Consider the following 15,125-nt stretch of genomic DNA (forward strand, 5'->3'; position numbering starts at 1 on the left):
TTTTATTTTAATTCTCTCTTTTACACATACATATTACATTAATGTTGTTTCGATACCGATACCCGATACCACAAAAGTATCGGATCTCGGTATCGGAATTCCGATACCCGCAAGTATCGGCCGATACCCGATACTTGCGGTATCGGAATGCTCAACACTACTTACAACTAATAATTCCTGCTGTGTCACTTACTAGCCCTTATCATCATTTTTGTGGTGCTACTGGGTGGGTTCCTTAATGTTCTAATATAGCTTTCTGTTAATCCGCTATGAGATCTGTATGTTCTGTGTGCTGCTCTGAGTACATACTGTAAGTTGCAGAGATGCCTGGAGGTTCAGCTCTAAAAGTCGGGAAGCTTATATGGATTGCTTGTATGGATCTTGTGCCCTGAATTGTCTGTGCTAAGCTACATTTATTACAGTCTGCCCCCTCTTTCAGACACACAGTTCTGCTGATTCCGCAAAGCATCTGATCCATAATCCAGCCCTAACCCCCGACTCGGAGCAGCCGCAAAACATTCCCCCTCCTCTACTTTGTAAATATTTAATCAGCTCACGCAGCGGGTCTTATGGGGGGACCTGCAGCACTTAGTGCCAGGCCTGGGGCTTGTGGATTGTTCATATAAAGCCCCCAGCTGCTACTAATGTAAACAGAGCAGGACACGATGAGTCCATTGTTCTCAGTACCAGAGGCCTACTAAACAATAGAACAATCCATATCGTATATCCAGAGTATATTCCATAAAGCAGGTGCTAAATTGCTGGAATAGTTGCTGCTTGCAAAATAACAACAGAAAAACCGACAATGAATATGGTGAGCAAAACCCCCCACAATCCATAGCAAACATTTGTTATAAATGCATTACCGCTTCATTTGTAGCCTCTAATTAAGAGCAGAAAGTCACAACTCATTGTAACAGCTGTTTACTGCGCCCCAAAGGTTGCACTAAAGCTTCTGATCTCACTCACTATTCACTTGACCATTCTATTACCAGGTCTTATTTTCTCGCAGGTGCAAACATTTTAAGGAAAACATCAGATTAATGTGCAGTTGCTATCAAAAGTATTCAACTTCCAATGCAAATTAGGTTTATTAATAAAAGTTATAAACTTTCTTCCGTTGTCCATAAACCAATCACACAAGAAAAATGTAAATAGCTCAACACAATTCATATAATAAGTGGTTTCTCTAAATTCAGCACAAAATGCCACTTTGACTATTGAAGTCTCAGAATTATTCACCCCTTCTTGACCAGCGTCTTTAGTACATACAAGAGCCCCTCTGGCTGTAATGAATGACATGCTGCAAACGTGATGCACAGCCAGACACCAGCTTCTGGCCTTATTCCTGAAGAACTTTAGCCCATTGCTCAGAGGCAATGGCCTCCAGGTCACTAATACTCTTAAATTGATAAGAGAGTCCAAAAAGTAAAGGTACCTTCACACGAAACGACTTTGTAACGATATCGCTAGCGATCCGTGACGTTGCAACGTCCTGGCTAGCGATATCGTTTAGTTTGACCCGCAGCAGCGATCAGGATCCTGCTGTGATGTCGCTGGTCGCTGAATAAAGTTCAGAACTTTATTTGGTCGTCCGATCGCCGTGTATCGTTGTGTTTGACAGCAAAAGCAACGATACCAGCGATGTTTTACACTGGTAACCAGGGTAAACATTGGGTTGCTAAGCGCAGGGCCGCGCTTAGTAACCCGATGTTTACCCTGGTTACCAGCGTAAAATGTAAAAAAACAAACAGTACATACTTACATGCGTCCCCCGGCGTCCGCTTCCCACACTGACTGAGCGCCGCAAAGTGAAAGTGAAAGCACAGCAGAGCGGTGACGTCACCGCTGTGCCCTGCTACTGCCGGCGCTCACACAGTGCAGGAAGCGGACGCCGGGGGACGCATGTAAGTATGTACTGTTTGTTTTTTTACATTTTACGCTGGTAACCAGGGTAAACATCGGTTTACTAAGTGCGGCCCTGCGCTTAGCAACCCGATGTTTACCCTGGTTACCCGGGGACCTCGGCATCGTTGGTCGCTAGAGAGCGGTCTGTGTGACAGCTCTCCAGCGATCAAACAGCGACGCTGCAGCGATCGGCATCGTTGTCGCTATCGCTGCAGCGTCGCTTCATGTGAAGGTACCTTAAGAGAATCAATAATTTCCTTGTACAAACAAAGAAAAGGATATAAAAGATACAAAGGCATTGAATGTTCCTAGAGACAGAGCTGGAAGCAGAGTTAATAAATTCAAGGTGAAAGTAACACTGGCGTCACTATCTCAATATGGCAGAAAGAGGAAGCCGTCACCGGCTGCCACCAGATTCTTGAGGAAGCTGGTCAAAAACCCCTGATAAACTACAAAAGACCTGTAGCAAGATGTATGGCTGAGGCTCAATAATTCCTACAGTGTAGCATGGTGGAGGCTCAATTATTCCTACAGTGAAGCATGGTGATGGCTCGGTGATGCCTAGAGTGAAGTATGGTGGTGGTTCGTGATGCCTACAGAGAAACATGGCTATAGCTCAGTGATGCCTACAGTAAGCAAGGAGGAGGCTCAATTATTTCTACAGTGAAGCATGGTGGTGTTCAATTATTCCTGCATTGAAGAATGGTGATGGCTCAGTGATGCCTACAGTAAAGCATGGAGGAGGCTCAATTATTTCTACAGTGAAGCATGGCGGTGGTTCAATTATTCCTACATTGAAGCACGGTAATGGCTCGGTGATGGTATAGATCTGTATTGCTTCCTCTGGCCCTTGAAACTAGCAGCATATGTAAGGCAAGATGGGTACAAATAAGTATGATCATGCTTCACATCAAGGCTTGGTTTTAAAAGAAAATCTGGTAGCTCCTGGAGAGCTGGAGACTCCTTCACAGTCACCTGACTGCAACCATGGAGAAGGTGGGCTGGCCACAGTAGCAAATCAAGAAGACTTGTGACCTAGAGGTCATTGTCCATGAGGACTGGGCTAAGATTCCTTAGGAACGCTTCCAGAAGCTGATGTCTGGCAATGCATCACATTTATAGCAGGTCACAACAGCCAGAGGGACGCTACTAAGTGCTAAAGATGCGTTTCATGAAAAGGGTGAATAATTCTGATACTGCAATAGTCAGTGGCATTCATGGAGAATTTGGAGACACCACTTGTTATGTTAGTTGTGTTGCACTATTTACAATCAACATGTCTGGTTTATTGTAGCATGGTGGCTCAGTGGTTAGCATTGCAGCTTTGCAGCGCTGGAGTCTTGGGTTCTAATCCCACCTTGGACAACATCTGCAAGGAGTTTGTATGTTGTCCCCGTGTTAGCGTGGGTTTCCTCCGGGTTCTCCGGTTTCCTCCCACATTCCAAAGACATACTGATAGGGAATTTAGATTGTGAGCCCCATCGGGGAGGGCGATGATAATGTGTGCAAAACTGTAAAGCGCTGCAGAATATGTTAGCGCTATATAAAAATAAAGATTATTATTATTGTAAACAACAGAACTGCAGCAGCAAAAAAAATGTCAGTGCTGACACAACATCATATTTACGCATCTCGGATCTTTAAAAATCTGATACATTTGCGGTGCAAGACTTTGCACCTACATCGCCCATATGTAAAACTTTAGATTTTATTTTAATTGTTGTCATTCCAGCAGTGTCCAATGGATGGCGCCGTGGCAAAATTAATATCTTTCTGAAAAACCATTTTGTATGTGGTATTCTGTAAACCAAACACAAGCTTAATAGGGAGGAAGGACTTAGGGGAGAACATGGGCCCAAACATTTATTTGGTCTTTTTCTCCATGAAACATAAAAACAGCTGACCAATCAGTTCGAATAATAATATATGTATACATTGTATAATAACATATGTATATATATTCTGCACACCAGTGTTTTTAATACAAATAGTCATTACATTTTTTTTGTAGTATTTATAGGGCATTTGAAGAACATCAAGATCATTCTGGACAATATTGATGGAACTTAGACTGTAAATATTGAATTATTATTATTATTATTATTATTATTATTATTATTATTATTTATTTATATAGCACCATTAATTCTGTGGTGCTGTACATGAGGAAGGGGTTACGTACAATTGTATCCAAGGTGCTTTCTGCTCATCAGACTACTTCTGTGAAGGTGGAGCCTAAATCTCATATATATGTAGTACACCCCTCCTAACATCATCTCATCACTGAAGTTCACTGGCTACTGCTCTTTTCTGTTCATTAGTTCCCTGGGGGGTTTAACTGTCTACATATAACTAAGTCGATGCTTTTTATGTTCACAGGCATAGTTCATTCTCTCTGTACTTTCAAATAACTTGTTCTCATTTTATAGATCATTTGATTAATAGTCAATCTGCAAATCACTGATGTTTTCTTAGCCCCTAAAATTAACACTGCCTGTTGTAAAGTGTAATCCATCTCTAGATGCCGAGATAGATAACAAAAAAATTGGTCCTGATCTTTGTCTTTCTAAAGGAAAGATGGCACGTCCATATCTCCATATAGAAAGTGGTGGTCTTCGTCTGTCAACACAGTGTTGGGTGGGTGACTGTCTCTACAGGAAATGGGGGATCTCTTCTTTTCTCTTTGCCCCTGCCTGTTAAGCTGAATACCGGCAGAAAAGAGAAGCAGGATTTCATTTCAAATCCATGTACAACGGCAGGCTGAATGCAAGCAGCAAAGTGAAATAAAGAAAGTCCCAACCCTGTTAGTGCTGACAGAATGCTCATGAAAAGTAACAGAAAGCAGTGTCTACTGCTTGTTGTCAAGTGTAATGTTTCCAGCAGTGAAGATGTTAAGACAGATTGCAGTAAGTGGGGGCAGGTCCTTGTCTTGCTGCAAAGTGGGGGCAGGTCTTTGTTTCTGCAGAAAGTGGGGGTGAGCTTTTGGCTCTACAGGAAGTGGGGCTGGGTCTTTGACTGTACAGAAATTGGGGGTGAGTCTGTCTCTACAGTAGTCAAGCTGTATAAAGGCAGAAATGAAAGGCAGGCTTTCAGTTTAGGGCAGGCCAATCCTTGTACAACAGCATGTGCAATGCATTCTGGAATATGAGGAAAAGGAAAGTTCCAAATCCTAAAGTGCTGGCAGGATGCTGAGGAAGAGGAACAGTCCACCCAATAAACACAAATGGCAAGTTACAAAGCATGATAATCATAGAAGGTTCTGGACATATTAGACTGATGTGTGCACCTAAGGCTAGGTTCACATTGCGTTAGTGGGTGATCGCTAACGGACAGCGTTGCACGGCGAAAATGTCGCAATTAACGCCGTGCAACGGGTCCGTTAGCGCACCCATTGACAGCAATGTAAATTTCGCCTGCAGCGCATCACTAGCGCGTGCCTTTTTCGGCTCGCGCTAGTGATGTGCCGTTCTTCTTGCAGCGTCCGCGGCGCGCCCGAGGTCCTTTCCCCGCTCTCGCAGATCGGGGATCTGCGAGAGCGGGGACGTTAACGCGACCCCTGAACGCGGCCCCTAAATAAACATTGCGTTAGCGCAATCCGCTACCGCTAGCGCTAAACGGATTGCCCTAACGCAATGTGAACCTAGCCTAAGGAGTTTTATCCTGTTGTAGGGAATGAGGGCAGTCAGACCATGCTGTAATACCGGTTTTGTGTGAAAGGATGGGTGAGCTTTACACTATTCATGGAATCACTTTGTAGGATTTTTTTTTATTACACAAAAATATATATATATCTTGTTATGAGGCTAACAAGTAATGAAAACTTGTTAGCCTCATCTCAGAGTTTTAATTTTATTAGAATTAACATTTCTGCAAAACAACGAGAAAAACAGAATTTTCCTGCACACATACTGGTATCTCCAGGTAAATAATGTTTTAGACATGTGTGGCTGTCTAAGGCTGGGGTCACACTTGGCGTAAGACAATACGCCACGTATTATACGTCCGTACTACGGCCGTAATACGGAGAAATGTTCCCAAAATATTGATCCGTAGTCAGGGTGTGTCAGCGTATTTTGCGCATGGCATCCTCCGTATGTAATCCGTATGGCATCCGTACTGCGAGATTTTCGCGCAGGCTTGCAAAACCGACATCTAATGGATTTATGTGCTCAAATGTTCGGGAAAACATATATACAGTATATATATATATATATATATATATATATATATATATATATCATTAAGACACATATATATATATATTCTGTATTTAGATTTCATTCAGCACGAGATCTGTGAAAAGCCGGTAATTCAATTGCCGGCTTTTCATTTCTCCTGCACAAACCCGACAGGATATGAGACATGATTACATATAGTAAACCATCTCATATCCCCTTTTTTTTGCATATTCCACACTACTAATGTTAGTAGTGTGTATGTGCAAAATTTGGGCGCTGTAGCTGCTAAAATAAAGGGTTAAATGGCGGAAAAAATTGGCGTGGGCTCCCGCGCAATTTTCTCCGCCAGAGTGGTAAAGCCAGTGACTGAGGGCAGATATTAATAGCCAGGAGAGGGTCCATGGTTATTGGCCCCCCCCTGCCAAAAACATCTGCCCCCAGCCACCCCAGAAAAGGCACATCTGGAAGATGCGCCTATTCTGGCACTTGGCCACTCTCTTCCCACTCCCTGTAGCGGTGGGATATGGGGTAATGAAGAGTTAATGCCACCTTGCTATTGTAAGGTGACATTAAGCCAGATTAATAATGGAGAGGCGTCAATTATGACACCTATCCATTATTAATCCAATTGTATGAAATAGTTAAAAAACACACACACACATGATTTAAAAGTATTTTAATGAAATAAACACAGCGGTTGTTTTAATAATTTATTGCTCTCTCAATCCATCAGCAACACCCTCGCTTGGCAAAATAATAAACGCACAAGATACATACCTTCTGATGTCCGATCACGTCCCACGATGTAATCCATCTGAAGGGGTTAACTAATATTACAGGCACGAGCTGCGATAAACCACTCGCTCGTGCCTGTAATCCCCCGGGTGCTGAAAGGAAAGCTGGATCTGTACTTACATTGAGTCGCGGTGATGCGCCCCTGCTGGATGTTCTCATGAACTGCAGCCTGGGAACTTTTTCCCACGCTCCAGGTCATATGAGGACATCCACCAGGGGGCGCATCACCGCGACTGTAGGAAATGTAGGTCAATGACCTACATTTCATTCATTCGCCGGGGATTACAGCCACGGAGCACAGCTGCATTTGCAGGGCTCCTGCCTGTAAAATATTTTAACCCCTTAAGATGGATTACCTCGTGGGACGTGACGGTTCAGCTGAGGGTATGTATCTTGTGCGTTTATTATTTTGCCAAGCGAGGGTGTTGCTGATGGATTGAGAGAGCAATAAAATATGAAAACAACCGCTGTGTTTATTTCATTAAAATACTTTTAAATCATGTGTGTGTGTGTTTTAACCCTTTCATACAATTGGATTAATAATGGATAGGTGTCATAATTGACGCCTCTCCATTATTAATCTGGCTTAATGTCACCTTACAATAGCAAGGTGGCATTAACCCTTCATTACCCCATATCCCACCGCTACAGGGAGTGGGAAGAGAGTGGCCAAGTGCCAGAATAGGCGCATCTTCCAGATGTGCCTTTTCTGGGGTGGCTGGGGGCAGATGTTTGTAGCCAGGGGGGGACCAATAACCATGGACCCTCTCCTGGCTATTAATATCTGCCCTCAGTCACTGGCTTTACCACTCTGGCGGAGAAAATTGCGCGGGAGCCCACGCCAATTTTTTCCGCCATTTAACCCTTTATTTTAGCAGCTACAGCGCTGAAATTTTGCACATACACACTACTAACATTAGTAGTGTGGAATCTGCAAAAAAAGGGGATATGAGATGGTTTACTGTATGTAATCATGTCTCATATCCTGTCGGGTTTGTGCAGGAGAAATGAAAAGCCGGCAATTGAATTACCGACTTTTCACTAACACCGCTGCGTATTTCTCGCAAGTCACACTGCTGGACCGTGTGGAATCCGTATTTTTCTCGCCCCCATAGACTTTCATTGGCGTATTATTTGCGCAATATGCTGACAAACGCAGCATGCTGCGATTTTGTACGGCCGTAGAAAGCCGTATATTACGGATCCGTAATATACGGCTGATAGGAGCAGCCCCATTGAGAATAATTGTGCCGTATGTAATGCGAGTTTTACGGACGTAGTTTCTGCGCTCTTACGTCCGTAAAACACGCATGTGTGACCCCAGCCTAATTGAAAGAGCGGCTACAGGGAGAAAATGATGTTATATTCTCCCTGCAGCCACTGGCATTAAGTCATCTGGGTGGTAAATACCATTTTTTTTGGTGACAGGTTCCCTTTAAAAGGAATCTGTCAGCAGGTTTTTGCTACATAATCTGAAGACAGCAGGAAACACAGAATTCAGGGATGTGTCACTTGTCGTGCTGTTGTTTATTAACCGTGAAGGATTTATCACTAAGAGATTAACATTAATGGACTAGTCCAACAAGCAGCTTGCTGTCTATGGACATTATATATACAACTAGATGGTGGCCCAATTCTAACGCATCGGGTATTCTAGAATATCTATGTAGTTTATTTATGAAGATTTTAGAATAATACAATGAATACACAGAATTCGGCTGGCCGGGTGCGACCAATTAGTGAAGCGTGGTTCATTTTTTAACAATTTGACAGAGAAGATAAAAGGACTTACTGTATATTTATGGGGTATTTTACATTATGGGTAATGGCCAATGAAAGATGGGTGTTAGTAATTTCCAGCATAGAACAGAAGGGGTTAAGTGACTCTGGATGACGGCACAGCATTAATTGGTCTCTATCATTTCTCAAAATAGTTGATGATTCACAAGTGCACAATACAGAGATGGAGGAGCACCATGAGGCACGAGGGTGTACAGTCTGTGGTAGAAGCCCGGAGTGATCATTTCAGATATACCGGGCTCATATAGGCTGGGGCAGGCTCATGGGGTGAGCAGGCGCAGGGGTCAGCTCCATCAGTCACCCCAGCTGACCCGCAATGCACAAATATTCTGCCACCTAAGTTTTACATCCTAAAATTAATTGTATAGCAGCATAATATAGACACAGCATAGTGACATTAAATTACTTAATTTATGGAACCTTTTTTTAATCACTATATGGCGGTAACAGTTAAAGGGGTTGGCCACCTTTTGGGACATTATTTTTAACTAAATACATATATTTTGGGATAAAAATCATCATTATTGCAATTTGGTTTCATTACAAATTTTGTACCATTTAGCTTTTCCAGGTTCTTTATTTTTCTACACATTCATCTTATCTATGGTCATAAATCAGCTGAGAGGAGCCCAGAAAGAGACGGGTAGAGAAGAGCTACAAATCTCTTAGGCTACTTTCACACCAGTCCGTCGGTACGGACAGTCGCAAACCGTCGGCCCGACATACCGCCGGACAGTGTGCTAAGTAGCACAACGGGGGCAGCGGATGCAGTTTTTCAACGCATCCGCCACCCCATTGTAATGTCCGGTGAGGAGGGGGCGGAGTTTCGGAGACGCATGCGCGGAAATGGCGGACACGACGCCCAAAAACACGTTACATGTAACATTTTTTTTGTGCCTACGGTCCGCCAAAACACGACGCATCCGTCGCACGACAGATGCGATGTGTGGCAATCCGTCACAATGCGTCGCTAATGTAAGTCTATGGGTAAAAAACGCATCCTGCGGGCAACTTTGCAGGATGCGTTTTTTTCTCCTAAACGCCGCATTGCGACGTACAGCAAACAACGCTAGTGTGAAAGTAGCCAGATGGTCAGAACGAACTCACTGAAGGGTTCTCACTGTATGGGGGCATCTGTAGCAGGCATTATATGTGAACATCTGCAGCGGGCACTGTATGGGGGCATTTGCAGGGGGCACTGTGTAATGGCATCTGCAGGGGGCACTGTATGATGGTATCTGCAGCGGGCACAGTATGGGGGCATTTGCACCGGGCACTGGAATGGCTGATATAAGAGAACAATAGATTGTAAATAGAGAGAAGGACAGGCTTTAGGTACAGCGTGTCTTTAAGGGACACGTCACGTAGATATCCCGCCATCTGCCTGTCTTTTATTATAAACCATTGGCTATTATACTTGGAGCGCTCAGCGGTAGGATGGATTTATCCAGGATGGGGGGGTTGTGGCTGAGCAGCTTTGACTATTGAACTTCCCCTCTCAGCCGTGCTGACAGATGTGATGGATGGAGAGATCTTTATAGTCAGCACAAACGTCATGGCGCTGCACATGGTCAGCTATGGAGTCAGAGCAGATAAGACAACGAAGTCACAGCAGAGCGACCCCAGGGACGGTGCAGCAAAATCATCCATATACCCCTTATACAGAGGATATGGAGGATCTTCACATTTACTGTACGATCCCGATTCCCGTGGTATCATCGGCCAAACCCACCTTTATCAGTAAGTGATGGCATCGCAGTGTTTGGGAGCCCCCTTACCAAACACTATACTAGGGGATTGCAAATTATTTTTCTGTCTATAGCACTAATACATTCCACAGCACTGTCAAAAATGTCTGTAACTCAGATTTTTGCCTGTCCCCACCAGGGACAATCACATCTTAAACACACAGTAGGGCTAATTTAATAGAATTAAAGGGGTTGTCTGGGACTGGCGATCAGCTGTTATCTGCTTGCACACAGTGTATGGAGCACCACCGCTCCATACACCACATAGTGACTGTTCTGGTGTACTGCAGCTCAGATTACAATCATTTCAATAAGATCTGAGCTGCAGTACTCAAGAATGGCCACTACTCAGTGTATGGCGCTGTGCTAGATCCATTGCCTGAGTACATATAGCCACAGGGGGGAGCTGCAGACAGCTGAACCTGGGGGTGTCCGGCGTGGGACGGGACCCCAACAATCTCACATTCTAACATCCTAGGGATAGGTCACTGGACAACTCTTTCTACCTATGAGCACATTTTTTGATATCTAAAGCCAGAGTACCTAAAGGATATCCCCAAAAACACAAGGAGAACATACAAACTTCATGAAGAGGAGTCCCTGGATTCAGGATCCTAGTGCTGCCAGCAATAGTGCGAACCTTTGCCTCTAATCTCATGCAAATGCTTTACATTGCATTGCATTGTCATGTAAGGTCAGAGATGCAAGAAGTAATGTAACATCTCGATGCACCAGTGATACGTTCGCCCTAATAAAACATTGTGTACTGTATTCCTAATGACTGCTGTCTATGCACAGTATCGGTGTGAGGATTAGGGGTTAATGAGCTCCTGACCAATCTGCCGGAACATCACGTTTTGTTCTATTTCACAGTAATTATACAAAAGGAGGTTTTAAAAACACACGTGCAGTAAGACAATTCCCATCCTGCAGATATCTGGTGATGTCTTATCCTCGGGCCACACACAGGTTCTGGGCGACTCATCCTCAGTTCCTCATAGTATATAACCTTGGATAACGGTATGAATCACAAAGTGTGAGATCCTACAGAAAGGGGGCACGGACATTTTTATTTGTTACTGATACAGCACCCCGTCCACAGAAACTTACCATCCAGTCTCCCAATTTTACTGTTCCTTTTGGCCGGACCTTGTCCATGGATGTCATAATGGGGTATCTCTCTCTATTAGCCAAAGCGAAGAGCTGTGAGAAAAAGTATCTCCCACTTCGAAGATATCAGCACAACCTTATATTGTTGCTCCAAGAATGTCAGCTGCTGGATCTGCACTGATACGTTGCTCAGTACGTCCTCATTTTTCAGAAAAAACAGTCTCATTTAACCAATCAATTTTTTTGGGAGTGTGGGAGAAAACTAAAGCTGAAGTTATATTTCATTACTTTTCATATTTAGGTATTCATTTAAGGACCATAGAGCTACATTGCATGCATGTAAGAACTAATAGCAGACTAATGTATGAATGTTAGCCCCGCCCCTGAGGAGCTCAATTGTAATAATAGTCGATTGGGCAACTAAACAGATATATTCCTAAGGCTGCCGTCACACTAGCAGTATTTGGTCAGTATTTTACATGAGTATTTGTAAGCCAAAACCAGGAGTGGAACAAATAGAGGAAAAGTATAACAGAAACATATGCACCACTTTTGCATTTATCACCCACTCCTGGTTTTGGTTTACAAATACTGATGTAAAATACTGACCAAATGCTGATACTGTGACGGCAGCCTAAATTACTCCTCATGTGCAGGAACAAGAGCATGGACCATATTGGGCCATATGAGACCCTAGAAACTTTCATTAATACCTTGAGCCGTCCCCCACCCCTAACAAAATAACAAATGTATTGTGCAGTCTACATTACATTCTCATTTTCCAGCCAAGCTAATATATGCATTACATATTGATCTGAATCCCACCAAGGATCATTGTGAGTCAGTGGATGATGGAACAAGAGCAGAAGATAGCAGCATTTCCCTATCCTTCCCTCCCAGCTAGCAGCCATTGACTACACACATTCCTGCAGACTCCTTACATGCACATTGTCAGTGGCTCCCAAGAAATTCTGCAAAGTCTATGCCATAAGTCATCTTCTCTCCTACAGTGTGCTCTGCTAATGTGAAATATGCAGATTTGTGAATGCTGCTCTGGCTGTGAATGGAAACTTCTTTCTTTCTCTATTTTGTAATAACGGAAACATTTCAGAACTATTTGGGAACTTTATGGCAGAATTATGATGATATTGCATATTATTTGTGAACTATATTTTGGTGTTTGAATATTATGTGGCCTAAAGATGTGACTCCACCCTACTTTACGTTTTCCCCAGGGTTCCATATTGTATAAAAACCAAAAATAGTCATATGGTGAAACTACTGTACATGATCAATTAGTCATATTAATCATATAGCACAAAATAAAGTGTAATGAGATCTTTGTCGACAGGACTACGGTAGTGATGTCCCATCAGCAATGTGTGACCACTGCAGCCAATCACTGGCCTTGGTGGTGATGCCGAGGTAGATGGCACAATCGTAGATTGGATCTCGCCACTGAAGCCCTGTCAACAAAGACCAGCAGTGGAAGGGCAGTCCTGGAGAGACATTGTAAAGCTGTTCCAGACACTGTATAAAGGCATTTCACTCTAGTGGGCGTTCCGTGGACACCACACCATCCACACAGTTCAGTAGTTGTATGGGGGTATCTGGGGAGCAGTAACAGAAGGTCGTTCAGGTTGCTGTTAATAACACCTAATGCTGCCTGCATCTGGTGATTTACGGAGTCCGCATTCCGCGCAGCAAGGTCTTGGGGAAATTAAACAGGTGCAGCTGCCACAACGCTACATAAACATAAAAAGAAAACACAATACAACTCCAGTAAGAGCTGAGCGCTCTGCAGAATCCCACCTGACCCCACCAGAAAGTGGAAGCTTCACTCAATTTGGTAATTATATTAATAGCCTGGAAATATAGCTAATACACACTGCCGTTATTATATGTTATGGTATATGATATCGTCTGTTTAGCACCATGTGACATTTTAGAGAAAATGGGTATATACATTACATTACTGATCCTGAGTTACATCCTGTATTATACTCCAGAGCTGCACTCACTATTCTGCTGGTGCAGTCACTGTGTACATACATTACATTACTGATCCTGAGTTACATCCTGTATTATACTCCAGAGCTGCACTCACTATTCTGCTGGTGCAGTCACTGTGTACATACATTACTGATCCTGAGTTACATCCTGCATTATACTCCAGAGCTGCACTCACTATTCTGCTGGTGCAGTCACTGTGTACATACATTACATTACTGATCCTGAGTTACATCCTGTATTATACTCCAGAGCTGCACTCACTATTCTGCTGGTGCAGTCACTGTGTACATACATTACATTACTGATCCTGAGTTACATCCTGTATTATACTCCAGAGCTGCACTCACTATTCTGCTGGTGCAGTCACTGTGTACATACATTACTGATCCTGAGTTACATCCTGCATTATACTCCAGAGCTGCACTCACTATTCTGCTGGTGCAGTCACTGTGTACATACATTACATTACTGATCCTGAGTTACATCCTGTATTATACTCCAGAGCTGCACTCACTATTCTGCTGGTGCAGTCACTGTGTACATACATTACATTACTGATCCTGAGTTACATCCTGTATTATACTCCAGAGCTGCACTCACTATTCTGCTGGTGCAGTGACTGTGTACATACATTACATTACTGATCCTGAGTTACATCCTGTATTATACTCCGGAGCTGCACTCACTATTCTGCTGGTGCAGTCACTGTGTACATACATTACATTACTGATCCTGAGTTACATTCTGTATTATACTCCGGAGCTGCACTCACTATTCTGCTGGTGCAGTCACTGTGTACATACATTACATTACTGATCCTGAGTTACATCCTGTGTTATACTCAGGAGCTGCACTCACTATTCTGCTGGTGCAGTCACTGTGTACATACATTACATTACTGATCCTAAGTTACATCCTGTATTATACTCCAGAGCTGCACTCACTATTCTGCTGGTGCAGTCACTGTGTACATACATTACATTACTGACCCTGAGTTACATTCTCTATTATACTCCAGAGCTGCACTCACTAATAGATTTCAGTTTCTCCCAGGTGCCACACTTTGAGTACAGCAGTTAGGTAGCTCCATAACGCTATAAACCTGCAGATTAACCATGGACAGGACAGGTTCCCTTTAAGACCCTTACATATAAGACGTGATTCTTCATGTATAGAAGCGTATTTCTGACCACACTTGTAAGCCAATTTTCATAAATTATATAATCAACTTATATTTACTCAGCGATAACCGCCAATTCATTTTTATATATACGAGCATTTATGTTATGGAAAGTTTCGACAGACGGTTTATACACCGCAGAACTGATCTGATTTTATGTAAACCAGTGGAGAAGAAAAAAATCTGTACTGAAACCTCAGAGAGGGAAAAGAAAACTGCACATAAACAAATCATAGAAGAAAACACAGAGGAGGATTCTCCGCGGTCACATTACAGGGGGTGCAGCATTACAGGATATACCCAGAACCAGATGTCTAACCTAATGCAACCCCCGCAACATCGATATACACAGGAATCATACAACACCCTGAAAAGAAAGATATATACAACAGC

At 43.2% G+C, this 15,125-nt stretch overlaps 1 protein-coding gene across 2 annotated transcripts in view; it reads right to left on the reverse strand.

The window, feature by feature from the left end:
• Positions 1 to 15,125, reverse strand: part of FGGY (FGGY carbohydrate kinase domain containing) — a 184,919-nt gene that overhangs the window by 19,982 nt on the left and 149,812 nt on the right. The window lies entirely within an intron of this gene.

Source organism: Ranitomeya variabilis, chromosome 8 (genome assembly GCF_051348905.1).
Source record: "Ranitomeya variabilis isolate aRanVar5 chromosome 8, aRanVar5.hap1, whole genome shotgun sequence".
Taxonomy (NCBI): Eukaryota; Metazoa; Chordata; class Amphibia; order Anura; family Dendrobatidae; genus Ranitomeya; species Ranitomeya variabilis.